The sequence below is a fragment of the Hibiscus syriacus genome, unplaced genomic scaffold (genome assembly GCF_006381635.1).
Source record: "Hibiscus syriacus cultivar Baekdansim isolate YM2019G1 unplaced genomic scaffold, ASM638163v2 tig00000002_pilon, whole genome shotgun sequence".
NCBI classification, from domain to species: Eukaryota; Viridiplantae; Streptophyta; class Magnoliopsida; order Malvales; family Malvaceae; genus Hibiscus; species Hibiscus syriacus.
The window spans coordinates 411573-436535 of NW_024061752.1; the positions used below are offsets into that span (position 1 = coordinate 411573).

Below are 24963 nucleotides of genomic sequence, written 5' to 3' on the forward strand. Positions count from 1 at the left end.
TCTACTACCGCAGGTGAAAATGTAAAGCTTACCTAATATTTTGAAAACTCTTTTGTTATCAGGATCAGTTACAATATTATACACAGCATCAGGAGGCAATCCGACATCAACTTTGCCCTTAAGATTGCAAAGAGAACCTTTTGGTACACTGACCTGCCAAGAATAACATTATTGCAAATTGATAGATGCTTAAGGTAAATATCAGACAAGCAATTGAGAAAGTAAGATGAGAGCAACCTAGTGTAAACAGTGGATAAGATAATCAACCTCTAATATAAAAACCAGGATTTTTCTTCGGTGTTGCCTATGTGGAAAAAAAATAGTACTATGAAAGTGTCCTCTAGGTTACAAAAACACATTCTATATAGCTCGTTATTCGAACTTGGGTGTGTCAGACATGAGCATGTGTTTGACGTGGGTATGTTCAGTTTCTCTATGTTTGTCCCTCTATTTGGGGGTTATATCCTTGTATCAACGTCCATAATTGTTTTCAAACACATGTCTAAGACGGGTACTTCGAGAAAAATGAAGAGTGAAAGCAGCATAGTATGCTAGATAGACAACATGTTTGAGACAAAGGTGAGACTACAATCTCTTGATAATGAAACCACAATTTCCTCAATAATCTTTACTTAATTTCTGGGGGTTGATTGACCCATGTAGGATTTTTCTCCAATCTTGCAATTGCTTCTCCAGTTCAATCCCAATCCGGCAGATAAACCCTTCTTCCCAAGAGAAGAGTTAACCGAGTTTGTTTCTCATTATCTTTTGCTAATCTCTTGATCCGTGACTGTAATAAAAAAAAGGACCCTGCCCTTCAAAATCTAATATAGAAAAACCCATCCATCAAGTTCACCACAGCTTTCCAATTTCCATTGGACAAGTTCCCCTCTACATACGAGTCATGACTAACCTTAAGACAATTTTGAAGTTGGTTTTGGAAAGCTGAACAAAAAAGGCAGAAAAGGCTGGATCAAGAACCTTCAGTTTTCCATTTCTTCACTCCTAGGAATATCAAAGCTTACTTTTTTCCCTTCCATCAAACCTGTCAAAATCTAAACATTAATACAACGTTAATCCACAAAAAACTAAAAGATGTTCAACGTAATTGCTTTGGGGGAAAAAATACTATAAAAGCAGTTTACAGATAGCAGAGAATGCAAAGCTTAGTGGCAAGATATTTGGTAACTAACATGAGACTTAGGTATTAGTTTCTCGATTATGCCTCGTTTCAAATATTAGATGCAAAAGCGTATTAAACACCAAAACCTATATAAACTTTGAATAAATCCGGGATGAAGGATATAACATAAACTAATGCTTATTCACCGAGTTGAAATGTAAATTTGTCATCCTACATACTAAAGATGACATAAGACTAACCCTTAGTTAAACAGACACCCACCCACACTGAGACAATCTCTGGAATTACTACCGATTTGTAATCTCCGACCATACAAGAAACCCAAGAAATAAACCATATTCTAGTTAAATGCTCTGGATAGGTCAAGCACATTAAATCATTATCTCTAAAATTTCTACTGCAACCAGAATTTGTGGGGGGATAGGGATCTCTGCAGTAAACCAAAATTTCAGTTAACAATATCTTTATATGTATTTTCATCAGCCATTAACTGAAAGCACATAAGTTAAAATGGAGTAAATCCATCAGCCATTAACTGAAAGCACATAAGTTAAAATGGAGTAAATCCATTAAAAGCTCCAGTAATAAGATTAAAGTAACAATTATTCCACAAACCTCTTAAGTCGGCTCTAAACTGACGTCAGATATGAAAGAAATTTATGCATAAATGAAACAATTCTGAGACAAATTCTTAGCAGTATTTCATGGTCTGCCGCAAAATTCAAGATTCTAATTCAACATAGGCCAATTGGAATCGATACCCATTAAAATTTACAACGAAAAAAAAGATAACGGAAAAATACCAGAAAACACCGAATCAGAAAAGAAATATAAACATGACAAGCAGTAATATATCAGACTTTTCAATGAAGAATTAAGACAAAGATAACAGAGAATATGGGTTTAACTTACAACATGAATCTGGTGACAAGAATGCTCATTCCAGTTGAGATTCGACGTGAAAAAAAAAGAGCGCGGGAATATGAAATTCTGGCAGGAAATTGTAAAAGGGATTTATTTTCTTGTGTTTTTCAGTTTCTTGTTTAGAATTTTAGAAGTTAGGTACAACACGCGACGCACATGGAGCGCGGAAATTGGAGGAAGCAATTGTTGTACGTTTGCAACTTCAACCATTCACTCAAAAAGAAGCTCACTTTAACTTCCAGATGGGTAATTCACATTGTGGTTCAACCATGTTTATAAAATATTGTTAATTTTAAGAATATTTTATATATTTTTATTTAAGTCGCATTACGTAAATTAAAAATAAGCTTGTAGCAGTCGTATAAAAAACTAGCGAAAATTAATATAACGAATGAATGAAAAAAAAAACAAATTTTACATGGCACAACATTAAAACATAGTAATATATTACGGTTTAAAATTTTTTATTAGGAGAGAAATAAACATTTATATAAATATTTTAGTGCCAATAAATTTATGATTTCAAAATAAATAAAAAATATCAACTAATTATCATTTAAAAAAAATTCAATGAGAATGGTCAGACAAGGGATGACCTTCAAGGTGGCTGGATTGGGATGCTTACACTTCTAAAATATAAAAACACTAACTGCAATTACAGGTTATTTATGAGGCCTATTTACAAAGCCAAGTCCCAAGTTTAACTAGTTCGCTACTTAATATTACCAGCAAAAGAAGAAGAAGAAAAGAGTAACAAAATTACACGTGCAAGCCTGCAGATTATGGGTTTCCAATTGTGGTCACAAAAGGCACCAGCCTTCTATATTCCCTTCTTCTCCCCAAGGCGCAGCTATCGAGCACCCGCCCGAAGATCAGTCGGGTGTTTTGCAAGGCCACCTCTTTAGGTGGCATACCTGAGTCGGTGGAGAATGGTTTGCATGACTGATGTTGAAACTACTCCGTACCCTGGTCCCAAAGCATACTGCAGCAGCCCGCTTCGAGCCATAAATGAGGTCTGAGGAGCTAGTGTCTTCTCATCTGAGCCGTTTTCAAATGCCCCGGACTTGTGTGTAAGTGTACCAGTCAATGAACTACAGCTCTACAAAAGAGCTTCAAATACGCTAAGTGCCTCTCAACACAATGAGCTCTCCACTAGTGGGACACGATAGCGTACATATGTGGGCTTTGAGCTGAATCCATGGGAGTGTGCTGGAGCAATGCCTTAAGAATGCGCAATATTACACGTTGATACTCGGTTTGGTCTCTCCAGTAGCCGCAGCAAGTGTCCAAAAGCCAGAGCTGAGTGCTTAGGGAACCATTCATTGCATAACAACGGTGATATGCAGGCAAGAAGATTCTCAATGCATCTGGAAGCTAGGAAACTATTAAAACACTATACACATACACTTTGTAGCTGTAAAGAGTGAAGACACCTAAAAGCTCTAACGAAGGCAAAACAATCTGAAGCACAAATTCTAACATGTTAAGGAATTTGTGGAATGAATTAGCAGTGACAATTATGAAAAAGGGATCCTGAGAACCATGAAATATTCATTATTCTGCTTTGTTCGCAATGAATTGATTTTGTTGTACATGAAACACCTATTGGACCTAGGTTACATGATAGAGGTGGTTCACTCTTTTTCCATAATCAGAAAGCCCACTACCAAATTTTCAAACCTCAGACCTTCAAGATAAACTCCAAGATTTTCAACCACAAAAAGGGAATAATAATAATAAATCCAAAGGTTTAGCCAGCAGGATGCCCCTTTGTAGACAACGTTATTACCAATTTTTTGTTACAGAATGTCACAACCTACATCTTATGTTTTACCATGTAAAGGGGAAAATGACAACATATGAATTTTTGTTGAAAATTTTCATCATAACTAGAAATTCAGAAACCCTTTTATAGTAATTTTAACAAGTTCAAAATCAGTCATTTCTATGAAATTTTAATGTCCCAAACAACAACACAGCTACCTGATCCGAGATAAGGCGCCTAGGAGTTGGGCAACTAAGTCAATAAAGAGACCGCAAATCAACTAGTGAGGGATACTCAACTTGGCTAACACCCTGCAACAAGAATTTATTTACTATAACTCATTATTCCGGCAAGATCATGCATAAGTAAATAGTTAGGGTAATATCCAAAATCTCTTAGGCAGTATTTCTATATTAAATATTATACTAACATTAAAAATGCCATAGACAATTTATTAGGCTAATAATGAAATGTTTTTCCCTTTTCGTACTCAGATGGAAATGCAGCAAAGTAATGAAAATTATTTTGGTATAATTGGTTCTGTTCTTTGGGTAAGACGAGTCACCAACGCTAAGGAAGCTGGCATAAAATGCAACCTTTACAGAATTCAATATTTGTAACAAATACCATATAGCATCCATCTGAAGAAGCATATAGATGCAGCTGCATGATAAGGATATACCTTAATCAAATTCTCAAATGCAAAACATATATTTGTATACTTCAATTAACAATTTCTGATGACTTGGTTGAGCAGGCTCTCTGCAGATATTTAATTTGAACTTCAATTCAGGTGCACAGTTTTCATTTTTTTATGGACTCTTTAGGAGAATAAATCAGCCTGGAGATGAATCCTCCTTTATATCGTACTACCTACTTTCTTATTGTTTGGTTTAACACCTATAGTTGGCAGCTTGATAGTTGTTATTAGGACTTTATTCTCCAAAATTATGCCAGTTCACATATTTTGGCATAAGTTATTGCTAAAGTTGCCAAACAAACAATGACATGATGTAGCCTTCCCATCTGTTGGTCCCCTAAATATGTTTAAGCTAAAATAAATGAAAAAATGATGAAATTGCTAGTTTCCTTGTTCTTATTGGCTGTAGACTGTAGTAGTATATAAATACATAGGCTTGTATCATTGTTTTAACTTAAGTCAATAAAATAATCTATTTTTCCACATGGTATCAGCAAATTTGCTTCTTGGGAATTCTATTTTCATCCCCCCCTTTTTAAAACAAGTTCAACTACACTTCTATTGAATTTAGGCAGAAGACTTCTACAAATTGAAAGCTTCTGGATCACCTTGTCAAATGAATCGCTGGCAATTTAGCAAATTCACTACCTTCATCAAGCCACAAAGCAAATCACTTGGTAACCAAGGACAAACTGCTTCTCATTCAACATTAATTTTAAGCATGACAGTATAATACTGAAGCTATAGAAATTTAATATCTAGTCAACCCTTTACTCAAACAAGTAGCTCCTGATCAAAACTCATCCTAGTAAGCACTAAAGTATTCTAGCAGCTGAATAACTTCTTCTTTTTTATAAGAATTGGAGGTCTCATTAAAAACTCCCTTTGTATTCTTCCACATACTTAGAAGTAGTTGAAGAACATTGGAAGGAAGAAAAGAGTGCCTCAAATTTATTAAATAGAAGACCAAGTACATGTGGTAACACCGAACCCTCATACGGGAATATACACCATTACAACCGTATCATCTAATAATCCTCCAACTTCAAACAAAAAGCCCCTAAGACAATAACTCTAATTCTAGAATACACCTCAAGATGTATAATAGCAAAATAGAAACCAACAATTACAACAAACTAAAAAATGCCTGAGAAGATAGCTGGCGAACAATCACGATCCGATTGGAAGAACAAGTTCTAATGAAATATCGCAATCTTCAGGGACCCAAGAGTTAGGTTTGAAGGACGGATCAACTTCATGCACCAAGATTTTGAATAAATTATCACCGACCTTCAACTCCATTAACTCATCAATTCTCCCTTGAACATTTGTGAGTATTTGAATTTTAGCCCGATCAAAAGACGATGGAAACTCACAACTGCTATCAATTGCTATTAACTTGCCCCAATTAGTTGCGATGTTTTTGAAAGTATCCCAATTCCAAACGTGAAAGGGAATACCCTCGCAAACTAACCACACGCGCCGACACTCCACCACAAGGCTCTCTGACCAAGTTTCCACTCTGGAAAATCATTCTGCAAGAGTCTCTAACTTATCCTCCTTCACGCTTCTCAACAAAACAGAGTCTTCAAACACCATTAGAACTACATTTCTAGCAGCTCTCATTAGCGTGAAACCAGCTAGTCCTTTGGCTTGTATTTGGTTAGCAAGATTACCAATTTTGATAAAGTTCTTGCACCACCCCCACAAGACAATTACTCAACACGTGAAGTTTATCTTCGTCCACAACACCCTCAACTTCACATTGTTTATTCCTCGGACAATCTTCCATCCCAGACTTACTTTGAAAAACTGTCGAGGACTTTCGCCAGTAAGACTGTCGGGGTTTATATTTAGCCAAAGAGACTCTAATTTTGCTGTCGTAAATATGATTACCATTCATCATAGAAATCGCTTTCCTTGCTTCTTCAATTGTAGCATAGCGTATAAACCCAAAGCGAACCCCATTCGAGTTTTTTTTTAAGAATGAAGGCATCAATAACTCGACCATGTGTACCAAATATAGATCCAAGTCTCTTCCAATGGACCTTCTCAGGAATGTTTTCGATAAAGATCGTGTAACAACCATTTCTAAACCCATCACCGATTATTGGCTGACCTTCCTTCCACCAATTATGAAACCCAGTTCTTCTCCTTCCCGCTTCTTCAGAATCGGAATACCCTTTCGAATTGATCTCCTTGACTCCATCATGATCAACATCAGCGCCAGAAGGAGCTGGTGTTGCCTTTACTAAAGAAAGCTTTCCGATCATGTTTTTCCCTCTTTGTGAAGGAGACTTACCAATGTCATCAACTCTGACAACAGGTGGCTGACAGTCCAAAGTTGCTTTGGTGGAATACTTCTTCAAAGGATTGTTTGATAGTGGACTTTCACCTGACCTCGCTGAATATGTTTCCAAATTTTGTTGATTTTGGGTCGTAGGAAACTGTCTGTAAGTAGTACTGTCAGGCTCAACTATCCAACCAGCCTCACGTGTCAAGGCGGCCAGTACATCGTTCATAGCATCATGCAGGGGAAGAGGGAAGTTACCATATTGCCTCAATCCGACCAACATGCGTCTGATGAAAACTCGCCTGTGCCGTTTTTGAATCTTTGTCCTCTCCTTTACTTTCTCACTTTCACGTTTTTCCTTACCCGAGTAAGATGACGTGGTTGCACCGGCGAATCTAGAGGTCTTGAAAAACCTACCTCGTGCTACTGCTTTCTCCTTCATTTTTAATTTCTTTTCCCGCTTACTCAAATTTGCCACAATTGCTTTAAGGTCCTTCACTCTCGCGTGTAACTCCTTGGCAGATTCCAAAGGAACATCGACAGTACACCACGGCTAAATGATTCAAGAGGGCTTTTAGAAGTCCTTGACGATGAAGGAGGAGTAGTAGCGTGCCTCACAGAGGAAGCTGCTACTGCCCCTGTTGAAGCGAAACCTGGAAGTCGGCTGGGCTTAGATGGGGGTTGGAGTTCCATGGTGAGTTTAAAACTGTTCACCGATTCTCGACAGTAGAAAACTCGGGTTTTTATCGAGATGAAGCGCTGAGTTCGGAAATGAGGCAGAGACGAACTGAAATGGCGGGAGGCGGCGTAAAACTTCAGTGGACGGCGTGTAGATCTGCGTCAAATGGCAGACTTTTCGCGAATCTAAGGCCAGATCTATATTCACCGTGAGAAGACAACCATCCCAGGAAAAAATGGCGTCAAACGGTGGTCGGAGAATGGCGACGAACGGCTGACGGTGGAGAAAACACCTGGGGCCTAGAGAGAAGCTCCACTAACGGGTTTAAGAAGGGGATTGGTTGATTGTAAGATTAAAGCTGTATTCAGCTGAAGAACTTCTTAATTAACGGTATATTATTTACAAAGAAAAATCTCCCCATTTTTAAAGTTTTCCATTTACGCAACAAATTCCATTTCCCTTAAATATCATTCAAATCAACCCCAGCAGGTAGGGATGGCAAACGGGTACAAATTCGTGGATTCCGCACCGCATCCGCTCCAATTGGAGCGGGGATGGGTATAATTTTAGCGGGTAGTGGGCGGGTGTGGATTTATAAAGTGGTACCCGTCGTGGGTGGTGGGCGGGTAATGGGTTTGAGACATTACCCGCCCCGCATCCGCCCGCCCAGCTAAATATCTATTAAATTTTGGACCGTTATGAATTTAGTTGTAATTTTAGAGACTAATTTATAAATTTTAATATTGTATAATGTATAACATATAATTTAACCAAATATTAAGGATATTTAGTCTTTAATCTGGTCTTTAATTAGGGAAATATTCGGCTCTTTGATTAAACCCATAATCCCACTAACCACGTCACTTTCCATGTTCTTTACTTTCCATGTTCTTTAGCCCATGCTGCCCATCCAAACACAAATTAGCCGTACTATAAGCATTAACATCAAAAGCAATAGTTTCCATGTTCTTTAGCCTCTCAAAACCCATATTAGGCGCATTATAAGCATTAACATCGAAAGCAACTCAACAATCCAGCTCTGCGACTACATGCTTCCTACAATCTGTCTCCATAACATTCGTAGAGCCACTCCTCTGACAAATTGAAGCATGCGCTGCTACCCCATCACGAACTGTCTGGGAACCAACTCCAACATCCCATTAGTTTGCTTTCAGGTGGGTCTAGATGGGTATGTTGCTAATGGGTAGTGGGTGTGGGGATGGATTTGAAAATATACCCGCGTGGGCGGGTGTGGATTTGAAAATTTGTACCCATCATGGGTAGTGGGCGGGTGGTGGATTGAAAAATATTAGGTAGGTATGGGGATGGGGGAGGGGGTATCCGCACTCGACCCGCCCGTTTGCCATCCCTACCAGCAGGTGTATACTCGGCTATACTCGATACAACTTAAGCTACACGGAATTTTTATGATTTATCAATATGGGATAAACTATAGTTCATTTAATGAGTTAAAAGAGGCAAAAAAAACTTAGACACTTTTTCCATGCTTAAAAGCATGACGATTGCTATCAAATTCAAGGAAATGAAAGGTTATAACAACAGCACAAAATTACGAATAAAGTAATAGCAAATTAGAGAAGAAACCCTAAGACTGAGCCGTTTCAATGCGGCGCCGAGCGAGAGAAAGAAACCTCTGCAGCAAAGCATCTACAATCAACTTGGCAGCACTTCCTGACTTCATTTCTTTCTACAAAATCTCGAAACATGACAGCTTAATGCTCAAAACAACGATTTATGCATAAAAAAGATAATTGAAAATAAATATTCTTCTAGCAAAATCATGTAGGACAATTGATGCTTTCAAATTCGGAAAGAAGAAGCGGAAGAAATACCCGGAATTAGGGCTTTACTAAATAATAAGACATTGAAGTTTCAGAGAGAGAGAGAGAGTGAGGAAGATCCGAGTCTTGCTGGCTTTTTTTTCCTTTTTGCTGATCGACGATCAACGAAGTTGAGTTGGTTTTGTAATAGAATCGTTATAATAGTATTAAAAAATGATTATTACCGGAAAAAATAAAATAACGATATTAAAATAACAATTTTTCAGAGATTAATAGTACAGAGGAGCATTACCAGAAATAACCGACTGTCTCTGGGTTTTAAATTCTTTTAGGTATAATGTCACATTTGGTATTTGTACTTTAATAAAACATCAATTGTGGTATTTGTACTTTTGAAATATTCAATGTGATACATATTCTTTGACCAAATATCAAAAGTAACACATTAAAATAGTTTGATAAAATAATTACAAAACTACAAACTGAAAACATAATACATTACGTAAAAGTATAAATAAACTAAATACGAGAGGCTCCGAAATATATTGAGTCTCACATTAAGAAGCAATACCAATTAAAATGGGAAGATAACATGATATGATGTGCATGATAGACTAATAAGCCATATCAATCCATACATCCGCTAATCTGTACAAGTAGAACATCCTAAAACAAAAAAACATTTTATTCTCCAACAAGCAGTTATACATGATCGTATTACAATAAAAAACAATAGTATGATAATATTAAATTTTCAAGGGACGACTTTCCCCACCTGCACCTAGGGATGGCAACGGGTCGGGTATTGGTCCCCCGTCCCCGTTTAAAAAACTCGTACCCGTTCCCGCTTAAAAAACTGCGGGGATTTAAACGGGAATCCCCATCGGATAATCGGATAAAACCGCGGGAAAACGGGTATCCTCGTTTAGCATAAACAGTTATTTAAACGAGTATCGGGCCGGGTATATATATTTAAATTAAATATATATATATATTATTTTAATTTAAATTAAATTTATTAATATTATATATATATAATAATTATGTTTAATATTTATCGGGATGGGTAATCGGGGCGGGGATTATCAAACCCGACCCGTTTAATTCGATTTTTCCCGTCGGGTTCGGGTTTTTTTACCATCCTACCCCTTGGTGTATCCCTGGTAATAAGCATAAATATATAATCGTATTACAATAACAAACAATAGTATGATACATACTACAAAAAAGTGACATCCTCCTGCACAACATGTCCTATGTATAATGCAATATGATATATGAATAAAGAAATAATATGTATAGGACATGTTTATCAAGCTATCCATAATGCATGCCAATAGTATGAATTAAGTATGTATAGGACATGTTTATATAGAAATTTTTAACAAGTAAAACAATTACCCAATAAAATAAGGATAAGCGTTCACGTCATTAGAGTGTCTCCACGGCATATAGCACCACTGGCATTTAAATCAGAGGACCACTCTTAGATGTATTCAAAATAAACTCTAACTAATTAATTTATAATTAATTCGCAACTAATCATAATATCATTAAAACCATATTTTTTTCGTTTTAAACTAAAAAGAATACTTAAAAAATATATAAATAAATTATTTTAAAATCAATGAGTAAATGTCGTGAACAATACAAAAATTACAATTGTGAAACTATAATTAAGTTTCCTCAATATTATAAAGAATTTTCAAGCAAAAAAAAATTATAGAATCTATACATCAAATCTTTGCCAAATTTAGTAGGATAATCCGGACGTTAATTTTTAGAATATACTACTGTTAAAAAAATTATATTAGAATCTAAAACATTTATTACAGTAGATTAGAAACTTTTTCACGTTAACATGATGAAATTTAATAAAAAATTATATTATATGAAATTCATTTATAGAACTCATCATGTTAACGTGACAAGTTACAAGAAAATATACATTTTATAAATCTAATCATGCAAACATGCCAAGTTCCTAATCTATTGTAACAAATGCTATAAATCTTGAAATAATTAGTAATCAGTCAGTAGATCAAGTCATAAATTAAAAATGGGTAAGGTCAATCTTAGTCAGAGTGGACCAGTAAAATAAATTTAAAAAGGACTATTCGAGATATGGGTTAATACTAGGTCAATCCTATTTGGGCTCAACTACATTTGAGCTTATACAAAATAATTAATAAGTTTTTCAATCAATAAATAGGGTCATGAGTCAAAATTGGATAAGGCAAACCTTAGTCTAAATCAATTGGTAAAGTTAAAATTTTCTAAATAATGGGTCAATCCTATTTGACCATGACTTACTTCTGAGCTCATAGAGAATAATTAATAAGTTGGTTCGATCAACAAATCATGTTATGAGTCAAAATTGAATAAGGTCAACCTTAGTCAAAATTTATTAGTAAAATTGAGTTAAAAATGTATATTCGAGACATGGGTTAGTACTAGATCAATCCTAGGCTCCACATACTTCTGAACTCTTACAACCTATGCTCAAGCGAAATAGTTTATACGATTGGGTCAGATCCTTGGGCTTGGCCATCACCCATCAATCCAGAGGTAATAGGTCACACTAAGTAGGTATTATTTAGGCTCAAACAAAATGGGCGGAGACTAGTTTTTGAGTCAAAACTCATTCAATTGAGTCCATTGGGCTTGAAGGTTAGGTCCAAGCCAATCAAACAATCGGGTGTATAGACAAAATAAACAAACTGACAAGAGGGGTTCTTGATTTGAGCTACAAAAAATTGGGCCGAGTCTAACCTGAACGGATCTACTCATGGGTTATAGCTAAATGACTTGTAGCAAATGACTTGTGTCCATTGAATATATGGATTAGTATTTGGCTCTGAGTGTTGGCCGCAATGATTAGCGTCGGGTTGTGACGGTTGACTATATGGATTAACACTTGGCTGCATAGATTGACCATACATACTAACCCTCGTTGACGTTGACATTTTTTGAGATGGAAACTGAGAGTTTGTTGATGGAGGTTGAACGCGTGATACTAGGTGCATAGTAGTACTGGCAGAGAATGAGTCCCCAAAGTTGAAGTTTGTAATCGTCTCCGAATTTGTTGAAGGGCTGAAATATTATGAAACCTGTAGAACAAACAAGAAAATATTATGAAAGAACTCAGCATCCACATTATTTATTCTCATATCAAGAATGAAACTCCAAAGCAATATCTTTAACAAATTGTTAACGGGAGAAGAAAAATATCATACAGATCCCACTGATCATGATCCATAAATGTAATTGGAACGTACATAAATAGAACTGAATAAAAAAATCTAGATTAAGCATGGTACTTCTCTATTTGAGTTTCATTTCATTGCTAATATTCTCAAAGGTCTATTACTCAAGAAAGGAAGAAAAAAATAAATGTCAACTAGTGAATGAATGAGCAATAACTATCTCACAATTAAAGGCAATAATGAGAAAATACAACAGTACCTTTAGGGACCTTATAAAGCATATACATTTTCATCTTATGAACCAAGAAAACCAAAAGAAACTTCACTAAAGCAAATGTCTGGATAATCGTATAAAACTTAAGACCTTGAAATCAAATGAATCAAAACAACAACAAATAAAAAAGATGCACCTTGATATCAGCACCACCAGAAAATATTTTACGAACTTTTATAGATGAAAATGTGGCATTCTTGACACATTTAAGTAGTGCATCCCCTAAACTTGTTCCATTATCATTTTGGTCCACTGAGGAAGCTTCTTCTGCTTTTGAGGTGAAATTATCAGAAGCAGCAGCAAAGATTCCCCATGGACTGCGATTTCAGTTAGAAAAATTACAAATTGACTCAGCTCATATACCAGACAATAAACGAGATAACTAGATCCTAGACAATTTACTTCTAAAGTCTGAACTTCATGGATGCTATAGCTGTAAGGAGTACCTTCAGCACTTGCAACATTACAGTCTATTGAAAAAAAGGCTAATAGACAAAAGAGCATATTCTTAATTCATGGATTTTATTAGAAATCTGAATAACATACCTGTATAGCAGGTTAGGAGCCCATTAATGGTATGCAGTGAACTTTCCATTTGTTTTATGTTTTTGATATGTATGTAGATAAGAATATATGAATAAGGCTTAAGAGAAAGTAAACTATTGCGACAACAAAATCAATCCTCATGTTATCTGCTTACTAGTGGTCTGGAAGGAATAAAAGAACAAGAATCCATGACATGTAAAAATTGTAACTTTACTTGATATTGATCTCAACTAAATATATACCCAATGCTATGTTTTTTTTTTATAGGAATTGAAGGCCTCATTAAAAAATCCCTTCATGATTAAGGAACTCAAAATGAGTTCCTTTATCAGAGGAAGGAGGAAAAGAGTGCCTTATACTTCATTAATAAGAAACATAAATTATAAAAGACCTTTACAAACAAGCGTTATAACCCAAAATAAAATACCCCTACACACACTGTAATTAACCAATAGCAGACTTAGCTAACCCATCAGCCTCAATATTGGCTGTCCTTGCAACCCATCTAATAACACCCTCCACTTCTTTATTCTCGACTGATATATCCCTGACAATAAAGACAAAAAGTTGGGGACACAAAGTCCCATCTAACCCACTCCACTACCAATTTACAATCTGTTTCTATAATCAACCGACCCTTAATGCCTCGTCTCACTGCATCAAAGAAATGCAATCCCTTCTGAACAACCTTTAACTCCATCAAAATAGGCGGACCCGGACCAATAGCTTCCATAAAAGAGCCTAAAAGAAGACCTTCCTCATCTCTTAGAATCCCCGCAACTCCACTACTCTTCCAATCCAAACTTGTAGCTGCATCCACATTCAATTTAACACAACCCTTAGGAGGGAGTAACCAAGGGATGAAAGTGACAATCGACTTGTTGAGTGGGAAACAAGAGTCCCCAAGGGAAGGGTCACATATAAGAGAATCCATAGAAATAATCGTGTCAGCAAACTTAGCTAAGAACCAAGATGCAAGCCTAACTCTTGCTATAAAGAATAGGTTTGTCTGGTCAAAAATCCCTCTTTCGAACACAATATCATTTCTAGCTTTCCAAACAGTCCAAATAACAACAGTCCAAATAACAACAGCAGGAATTAGCTTCCAAATAGCAGAGTTATGATTTAGTTCTTCCCAAGCTTGGAGGAACTTCTGCGCATTCTCATGAAGAACCAAACTAAGACTCCAATATTGCTCAAATTTATTCCAAAGTGACCAAACCACAGCACAAGAGAAAAATAAATGTGAAGAAGATTCATCAGCCAAATGACAAAGAGGACAAGACAAATCTGCAATACCCGTAACCCCTCTTTTAACCAGTTCTTCCAAATAGCAGAGTTATGATTTAGTTCTTCCCAAGCTTGGAGGAACTTCTGCGCATTCTCATGAAGAACCAAACTAAGACTCCAATATTGCTCAAATTTATTCCAAAGTGACCAAACCACAGCACAAGAGAAAAATAAATGTGAAGAAGATTCATCAGCCAAATGACAAAGAGGACAAGACAAATCTGCAATACCCGTAACCCCTCTTTTAACCAGTTCAGTCCTCACTGGCAGCTTTTGTATACTTGCCACATAAAAAACTCAACTCTTGGGGGCACCAATCCTTTCCACAAGTTTTTCTTCCAAAAGGAACTCTCTTGGGAAGTCGAGCTACAAAACTTCACACAAGAATTAACAGTATAGACACCACCCCCGTCTCCTTTGCAAATCAGACCATCAATAGATTCTGTGGACAAACAGAAATTAGAAACAATATTCATAATATTAGCCCACTGTTCAAATTCCCAATCTGTCAAACTCCTTCTCAACTGGATATTCCAAATCCATCCCGATGAACTAAACTCGCCAAATGCAATTAGTTTGCCACTCTTATTTGAAGAAATAGCAAACATACTCGGAAAAGAGGTCTTAAGCGGGCAGTCCAATGCCCAATTGTCCTGCCAAAACCGAATAAACTGGCCATTCCCAACTTGAAATCTGCACATGCTGCGAAACTTAGATCCGAATGAATCTTCTTTAAAATGCGAATTTACCACTAACCTCCAAATCCAAGAAACTTGATTATTTAGAGAGAGAAAAAAGCTCACTTGAGAACTGATACTAGGCCTAACGATATTGCAAGAACATAGCCATCCAAATTTCCAAAACCTGAAAAAAGAAGTTGAAATCGCAAGGTCAATCATAAGTATTCCAACTAAAACTTCATAATAATTATTTATTACAGACCCTAGTTAGTTACAATCAGAGTACAAGGAAAAGTCAAGATGCCATGTTCATAGGAAAACTGTAAAACTTAACAGAATGAGCGGAACTTAGATTAACTGAATTCATAAACTTTGCAACAGATATTCAAATTACCAAATATGCATATAACATGAACGCCGACTTGTGATCTAAAGCAATATGCATTTAACAGAACATGGTATCATTGATGTATGAAACAATGAGCACCACATTAAATAGATTAACTTTCATAATGTTGGTATATAGGCTAACTTTGTATACGATCAAAAAAATTTAACAATAAAGTATCATTTTCCTTCCTTCCCTTCCCCTTCCCTCCCCTCGCCCAAATCAAATCCTGCTAATGACAAGGATGCTTTTCCTTGAGAGGCGATCAGAAACACCAGTTCTTCCTTTAGAAACTGGTAGGAACCTATAGTCCTAGTATACTAAGAAACCTTTTGTTGAACTCTCTTTATCATCTCATATGGGACAGAAGCATGAACCAGAAAAAGACCAAAACAATAACATAACCCAACTCGTTGAAGCCTTAAGTTAACAGCACAAAACTATGAAATGCAGAAAATCCAAAAATTCATTCTGAAGCATGGAGAGATATTATAGAATGAAAAGATTGCTACAACAAAACTAGAGATGTGGTGGCCACTGCTATCTTTTCAAGAAGAATTAGATTTAGAGATATGAAAACCTTGTTGAAGAAACCAAATTAGCTTATTCAGAAGTAGTCATCTAGCAAAACCAATGAAATCAATAAAAACCTAAAAAAAATGTATTTGTAGTAAAAACTTAAATTCATATATAGCAACTTGAAAACTTCAGTCAATGATTTTTTTTTACTTTTCTGCAAGGTGAACACTAGAATTACCAATAAACAAGTACACCTCAATTTCTCAAAATGTTTTAATGCAAAAATTCATTCTAAAGCATGGAGAGATATTATAGAATGAAAAGATTGCTACAACAAAACTAGAGATGTGGTGGCCACTGCTATCTTTTCAAGAAGAATTAGATTTAGAGATATGAAAACCTTGTTCAAGAAACCAAATTAGCTTATTCAGAAGTAGTCATCCAGCAAAACCAATGAAATCAATAAAAACCTAAAAAAAATGTATTTGTAGTAGTAAAAACTTAAATTCATATATAGCAACTTGAAAACTTCAGTCAATGATTTTTTTTTACTTTTCTGCAAGGTGAACACTAGAATTCCCAATAAACAAGTACACCTCAATTTCTCAAAATGTTTTAATGCATTAGGGAACACAAAGATATATTCAACAAACAAGCTTGTACTTTCTTTTTTAGATTTTTTTTCAATGAAGCATAAAGAACTTCCAGATGTCATCTCAAGCAGTCTTAAAGAGTAAGAATACTTTAATAAACCTAGTCGAAGATATGGCCATCCATAAGCTTAGAAGATTGCTCTAAATAATGATGCATTTCAACAAGAATTATTTTGTTGATCTTGCCAGCAACTTAATAATTTATCATGACATGTAGAAGGATCCATATCAGCCGGCAGCAAATGCAAATCATCAAAGTCAAAGCTGCTTTAGCAAACCAGAATTCATTATGGAAGTGATTGATTTGAACACCATATGATCCCAAAAGCCCTGCATGCTTCTCTTTGACAACCGAGCAAACATGAAAAATAATAGTAACAGTTTATTTAATATAGAAAATAAAGAAGGGAAAACAAGACACATTTTGTACTGAAATACAAAAAAAAAAAAACGATTTGGCATGGAAGTTTCTGGATGGCTATAATATGGACAGCTGCTAATGAGAACTTGTTGAAGCAGGTATGTCAAATAGATACACGTTATTCAAACTAAGTAATTTTAAGACGAGCATGCCAGTATAAGGTGGAGATACATCAGTTATTAGGATCTCTGTACAACTGCACATGCAATCAACACGCAAAGAAGAGAATTATTATTTTTAGAATATAGGCTAAGTATGCATTTCATCAAATGTAATACGCCTTTTTAAAAAAAATGAAAACTACTACCATAAAATTGGATTCCATGAAAATGTCAAAGTTCATACTTAAATTAGTTTCCATGAAACTCAAGAAAATCTTAATTCACCAAATGGAAAAGTTAAGACGTTAAGAGTACATAATAATCCCCAAGTATCCTATTTATATTCAGACGCATTCTTGGTGCTACCTAGCAATTTTTGAACAGACATACTTCCAACAGATGGCTAATGGTAGAGAGGCGCCGCATGAATATCAAACAAGTGTAAAATAATTTTGCATTTACCATATCAACTAAGTTTCCTAAAAAAAATTGCTATAGTGCTAAGAGCACAATTTTTAAAATTATTTCTATAAAAATACAAATCATATAAACATTATATAGGCTGGAATAATACTGCTAAGAGCACAGTTTTTAAAATTATTTCTACAAAATACAAATCATATAAACATTAAATAGGCTGGATGCATGCACGAGAAAAGTTGACATGAAAGAATTTCTTACAGTGTCTGTGTGATGGCATTCCTCAATGTCCATCTCAACGTAAAGGTGTGAATCTTCCAATGTGCTATAAGTTCAACATGAAAAATGTTTAGCCAATAAGTCTCAATAACATAAGAGCAAAGATATAAGGCTTTGGTATGAAAACTTCTATCAAACCTTTCTCAAAATGTTGATTATGGAAGATGGGAAGTCTAATGAACAAGAACATTTGGCAAACTGCTCCGTGGAAAAATAAGTTTTGGCCTACATACCTATTTTTCATGCAGAAAATGAATAAAGAACTTTATAAGAGATCCAAAGTCATAGAGATTGGATCCATGCAATGACGAGAAACCTTTTCAATTTGATTACCATTATACAAGTTACAAATGTAAGCTAAGAATTACTAATTACAATGGGAGAATAAAAGCTATGTAAATATGTAATTAACATGTTGATTCACAAACATCTAATTTGAAAAGAAGAAGAAGATGTAATTAACATCCATGCAATGACGAGAAACATTTTCAATTTGATTATTATTAAACAAGTTACAAACATAAGCTAAGAATTACTAATGGGAGATTGAAAGCTATACAAAAATGTAATTAACATGTTGAGTCACTGACATGTAATCTGAGAAAAAAAGGATGAATAAACTAATGCATGAATATCCGTGATAAAGTGACTGAGCCAGGTCTTTATCAGATATAATGCACGTCATGATCCTTTTTAACATCCTTATATAAGTTGTAATTAAAATAAACTGTTTCCCACATGAAGCATAATAACATTTTCACACTTCACATGTCCTCCTCACAAATCATCAATAATAGTTTTTAGTTGTATTTATCTTTTTACATACCATCTCTAGCCCATTCTTTTCTAGGTTAGCTGTGATTGAAAAAGCATGTCAAGAAAGTTTTCAATTACAAATATTTGACTAGTCCTAGAACATTTATCTTACTTAGTTATGGATCCAATCATGATAAAAAAAAGGTCCAAGCACAAGCTAGCATAACTGGTAAAACCACAAGGAATTGTACGAGGCCTCCACTTCTTATAAAAAAAGAAAAGAAAAGAAGAAGCCTTTTTCTTTGTTTTACCTTCTTTTAGTTGGAAAGACAAAATGACAACATATCTAAGTAATTTAATAATCTAAACATAAAATACACCATAGAAAACACTAAAATGTAACCTGTGGTACAACCTAAATACTTGAAATCATACCTTTTGTTCATAGATGATTGTTTTATTCGGGTATAGTTAATGGATATACAGAACATGATATCCAAAAATAAAACAGAGCTTTCTTTAAGACACCCTAAAACTTGCCAAAAAGGATAAATAATTAATTAGAGTTGGTTCGCTGAAAATTCATTATCAAGTTCCTAAAATTGTTAATGCCTATGTTAAGTGATCAGTTCTATTCATGAAGTACGCAAAGAGCAACATAAGAAAGTTATAATATTACCTCAAAAGGAACAAGACAAAGCCTTATATAGCTTGTAGTTGCATCTTCTTTCTTTCTATTTCAAGAAGAAGAATAAGAATGGAACAAACTACTGAGACAGATCAACATTATGTAATTGCAAGATGCATTCCACATACGAAAAGATGATTAGATATGGGATAAGAAAAGGCTTTACTTAAAGATTGTTTTCACAATATCATTGACTACTACATTCAGACAATTTTTAAACTGCAACCTGGAAACTAAAACTAAATGGCTTAAATATTGTTTTCCAATAATATATGCAAAATTCAAATACATTAACACTTGTACAGACATGCACCAGTGATACTTGTGAAGGACAATAATTGATCACTCAGAAGTGAAGACAGCGGAGGCAAATATAAAAAAAAATGAAATTGCAAGAAGATTTTAATTATCTGAAATGGTCTTGGCATATCAACGTTTTGGAAGAAATAATTGTTTCTTTCAGCCAATATTCAATAATATGTTGCATCTTTCTTCCTACTATTTAGATGGATATGGCATTGTACCATAAAAGCATCCATAATGTCTTCTTCTTTTAACTATCCTTTATTACCAGGACAAGATGGCATACTATCTTATCATACGGTGTCCACAGAGCAAACATAAACAAAACATAAGCATGCTTGGCACATGAATTGGAATGTTTAACACACCATTAAATACTTAAAGATTAGCAAGATCAACAACCCAATAAATTATATAGAAGCACTTGATAAATTGGAAGATATCTCTAAAAGGAAAAACAAAGTACCTCCATTGAAAAGAATGTCTTTTGCAAATGAGGGATTCCAACATAGTTTTTATAATCCACCATATACAGAGGACTGCACCGCACAATATGTGTTGAAAACAAAAACACCTCAAAGAGAACACGATCTTTGCCTATATATTTTAGAAACAAACAAACAATGTTAAGATACCAGAACAAATTTCATAAAAGAAAGAAAAATGCTTAAAGTTCTGAGCAAAAAGCCAATGACTTAAACGTAGAAAAGCTTACCCGGACCATGAAATGCGAAAATTTTAAAAGCCACTCATGGTATAAGAGAAAATCCCCATGAATCTTTCTCTTCGTAAGCAATATGACATCCACACATGATAAACATGCTCCAATGACTACTATACGATGTAGAAGACCTTCTTTGAAAATTTTACCTAGATTTTACATATATACACGTGTATAAATACATATATATCATATATATATATATATATATATATATATATATATATATATATAGTTTTGAAACTTTAGTAAATTTCTCAGGTTAAAAAAAAAGGTAAAAACAATCTTTTTGCTACTCCAATCAAAAAAAGAAAAAAAAAAGAGCCAGAATTGAATGGAATGTGGAAGGGGAGGTATGTAGAATATTTCTTGCTTAGTTTGATGCATGATAATAAATAAGAAGGATTTGAACTTCAAACCGGAGCAACAGCTGATGCATAAACCATATATTTCCACACAAAAAAATCATATATATTTCCATTCCAAGACGCATATCTAATAAAATCAGACCACTTGTCTAAATAAATTGATATAGAATTTAACCCACTTTAATAATCCCGCTAACATCAACAGATGCTGATTCAACAGATCTTAATACATCATCGCCTGGGAAAACTAATGAACAAATATTTTGTCCAAGATACTGAATACTTCTACAAAATAGAATTTTATCCAAGATAATTATTACTTCCATGTTACTAGCCTTGTTGACAGCATAATGAAACAAAAAATAAGCACATATACTCTAAAAGTGACTAAATGGTAGGTATTATCACAACTTCTATCCATCCAGGGTACGAATATAAATAGGCATTACAATAAAAAATTAAAAAAAAAACTTATAAAAAATAGAATACCATGGTTCCCACTATCACATGCCATCTTGCCAAAAGAATGCATGCGCCCAGGCTGATCTTCACCATTGATGTATGTTAAGGTGCTTCAAAGTACTTGACGTATCTCTAGAGATCATAAACCAAAATATATGACAATCAGATATGATATAAGCAGCTCCCAAAAACCAACCTGAAAAATCACTAGAAATCAATTGCTCACAATTTGATTTGGCAAAACAAGCTCCTTCCTATCCACACGTCTTTTCTACTTGTAGTAGTCCATTCTCTTCACTAGTGGGCAAGAACTACAAAGAGATAACAAATTAAAGAAAAAAACCAACCATTGTGACCAAGAAATGTGTAGCTATATTAGATTCACTCGTATTTCTTCAAGAACATGTTCATTGGGTCGAACCTTCAAGTATAGAAGGCTTGAGATCATCAACCCTGTCCTTACCATCCCAGATTTACGGTCCACAACCACAACATTCTCAATATCCTCCTTCAGCCACGAGTAAGCACTTTAACAAAAGGATATGATCAATCGAATTTGGGGGAGGGGCAATTATGGTCATCAAATGAGAAACTAGCCACCTGAAGAAAAAGTTGGATATCAACTATAAGATGTATAATTTCATTTCACATAGGTCATCTTACAGTAAGTTCTAACAGGCTGCATTTGCTGTTATGCATTAACAAGTAGGAAAACAAATGGTCATAAAGATTTGTCAAAGATTAGGTGGAACTGACTCTTCTTAAGAATTATCTTCTGCCAACAATTGATTTTCATCATTGAGTGAAACACTCTTGTCCATCAACTCCTAATGGATTCAATTGCCAAATAGTTTAAGAAGAAATTAGAGGCTGATTTTTCTGATTTGATCCACATGTCCAACCAAATGGAAGTCAAAAAATATTTTCAAAAGCCAACATAACATGGTATGGTTATTTGCTTAAGAGACCTCGAAGAAGATCTTTTATCAAAGTTATATGATAGGCACATGGCACACAACAACAGCTAACCAAAAAAAAGCCCAGGTGGAAGTAAACATATAGTGAGTTACCCCAACAACATACCTTTCCTTCAAACAATGAAGCATCATACAGCCTCTCAGAGAAAAGATTATATACTTTGTACTTGTCCTGCATTGAAGTAAATAGGGTTTAGGATCAAACAATACAATGCATGGCAATGATGAAACATACACAAATACATATTAACTAGCAACAAAACGGCCCCTTCAAACCCAAATTTTATTTTTAAAGTAGATCAACCAAATAGTCAGCGACAATGATTTTAACAGCTCCAGAAACCCCAAAAGACAAGATTCATATTGAATGAAAGGTGGATATAATCTAAAAAAGGTATGTAGATCAGAAATTTGACATTAGACTACTGAAGCTGTTATTTAACTAGGTAAATACGGACAAGTGCCAAAGCACGCATAGCCCAAAGCAGACAAAGAGCTAAGCCAGTTATCATTTTCAAAGAGCTGAAAACATATTATAGGAAGAGGAACAATAATCTCTGTCCACCAAAAGTGTAAACTCCGTAAACCAGCATTTCAATGAGTTGCTTTGTCGAAATGGACAACTTATCATCTGCTAACATGTATAAATAAATACTGATCAACCTAAAACAAACTAGACCATGTTGTTTTTCTCAACTTAGGATGTTAAGAACTATAAAACAAAAACACATACAGCTGCATGGTGGAGAAAACCAAGGTGAAAAAAAGGAGGGAGAAGAAGATACAGATTATAGATTAGTTAGTAGACCTGACATTACCTTGTGATGTGTTTAAAAAAACTGAATCACTTCTTCCATGATATTTCAATAGAACCCCTTTATCACAATTATAGAATTCTTTGACTAATTAAAAGAGGATAGACAAATTCAAAAGTCAAAAATTGATTAGTGTAGCTACCCAACGTATCCAAAAAAACCCAGACCTCATGTCACCAGCAGGGACATAGCAATTATTTTCTCAGGGACATAGCATTACCTGTAGCAGCTCTAAAAGAAGAGAAAAGCATCTTTCCCGTAACTCACCACAATCCTTTTTAGAAAGACCAGTCCCTGAAAACAAAAATAAAGAACAACAAGAGACAAAAACAATGACGAAGATCATGGGTAACACACAAGAGAATATATATATATAGCATATTAAGGAAAAATTCATTGTATCAACCAACTAAATATCTAACGTATTATGGAAAAGTAATTGAACAATGAAAGAGAAAGAAAATTAACTTTTTCTTTCAAACTGTGAAAAAATTTAATGCTTTAATATCATGGATTTCTCTCTCTCTGAATCACGATTAGAATTCAAAGAAACGCTTGGAAATAAAAACTAAAAGAAGGAAACAAACAAAACCCAAAAAGGAAAAGCGCAAGAAATCATTTCCCTGATAAAATTGAACAAGTAGCCAATGACCCCATTTAAACCCTACACCCTCCTTCCTCATTTTACCCCAACCCCAAAAACAAAATGCACCCATTACCCAATATTCCAATTCGAAAAAAAAAAATGAAAGAAAGAAAAGGGGGTGAAGAAAAAGAAACCCAGAAACACCATGCATTATTCAATACAATAATACGACATTAATGAATGCAACATACCACTACTATCGCAAACTTCATAGTCCATACCGAGAAAAAAATTCAAAAATAACGAAACAGAAAAAGATTTCCCGTTCGTTGAAGGAAAACAGCACCCCCGAAAGAAAAGAAACAAAACCCTAACGAAAGAAGAAGCCGGTGACGACGCAATCGATCGAATGGAAATGGGAAGAGTTGAAGTAGGAAGGCTTTTTGGGTATAATTTTGGAAAGAGATTTGATTTGGGGATAGGAAGAGATGGATTAACGCAAGGCAAAGGAGGGTTTTTTTGGACTTGAAATTGTTCCTCGAAGATAAGAAAGAAAGAAAAGGCGGTGAAGAAAAAGAAACACCGTGACATTAATAAATGCAACATACCGAGAGAAAAAATTCAAAAATAACGAACCAGCGAAATATTCCTGTTAGATATAATAGCCGTTGGTTGAATATGAGCTGTTAGATATGATAGGCTGAGGCTCCCATTTGATTTAAAGATTATTTTATTTGAAAAATTCATAGTACATCGTAATTAAATTCTATCGAGTCACGTGCCGGGTTTTTGACTGTCTTAACGTTGATTCGAAAATATTTTATTAATATCAGATTATGTCGTTTCTCGATAAATTTTAAGTTTTTCCCATTTTGATTTTTATTTTATAACCTCGACCCAAATCGAATATATCAATTTAAATAATTTATATTTATAATTAAATAATATATTTTAACACTATAAAAATAAAAATATTTAAAATCAAAATATTATATATTTTATACTAGGTCTGGTATGTGATTTTTCACCTTAAACCCTATCCCGTCCTACCCCAAACCTATCTTGTATATAACCTGTCCCGCCCCGATCCTCGAAATTTCCAAAAAAAAAAAAAGAAACGCCCCTATTGATCGAGTTGGGTCGGGACTCGTCAGATTTAGGTATTTTGACAATCCATATTATGAGATGCTTTTTACGGTTAAT

At 34.7% G+C, this 24963-nt stretch overlaps 3 long non-coding RNA genes across 3 annotated transcripts; all 3 read right to left on the reverse strand.

The window, feature by feature from the left end:
- Positions 1-288: 288 nt before the first annotated feature.
- On the reverse strand, positions 289-2251 carry LOC120202095. Its single transcript, XR_005523710.1, has 3 exons — positions 2057-2251; positions 914-1055; positions 289-790 (listed from the first exon to the last, which is right to left on the reverse strand). It is a non-coding gene; the product is annotated as an uncharacterized LOC120202095 (long non-coding RNA).
- Positions 2252-17136: 14885 nt separating this feature from the next.
- Positions 17137-18388, reverse strand: LOC120202157. The gene is made up of 3 exons (XR_005523716.1): positions 18223-18388; positions 18067-18130; positions 17137-17205 (listed from the first exon to the last, which is right to left on the reverse strand). It is a non-coding gene; the product is annotated as an uncharacterized LOC120202157 (long non-coding RNA).
- Positions 18389-21347: 2959 nt separating this feature from the next.
- LOC120149332 lies at positions 21348-23308 on the reverse strand. The gene is made up of 5 exons (XR_005518684.1): positions 23178-23308; positions 22466-22531; positions 21804-21982; positions 21609-21693; positions 21348-21514 (listed from the first exon to the last, which is right to left on the reverse strand). It is a non-coding gene; the product is annotated as an uncharacterized LOC120149332 (long non-coding RNA).
- Positions 23309-24963: the final 1655 nt, after the last annotated feature.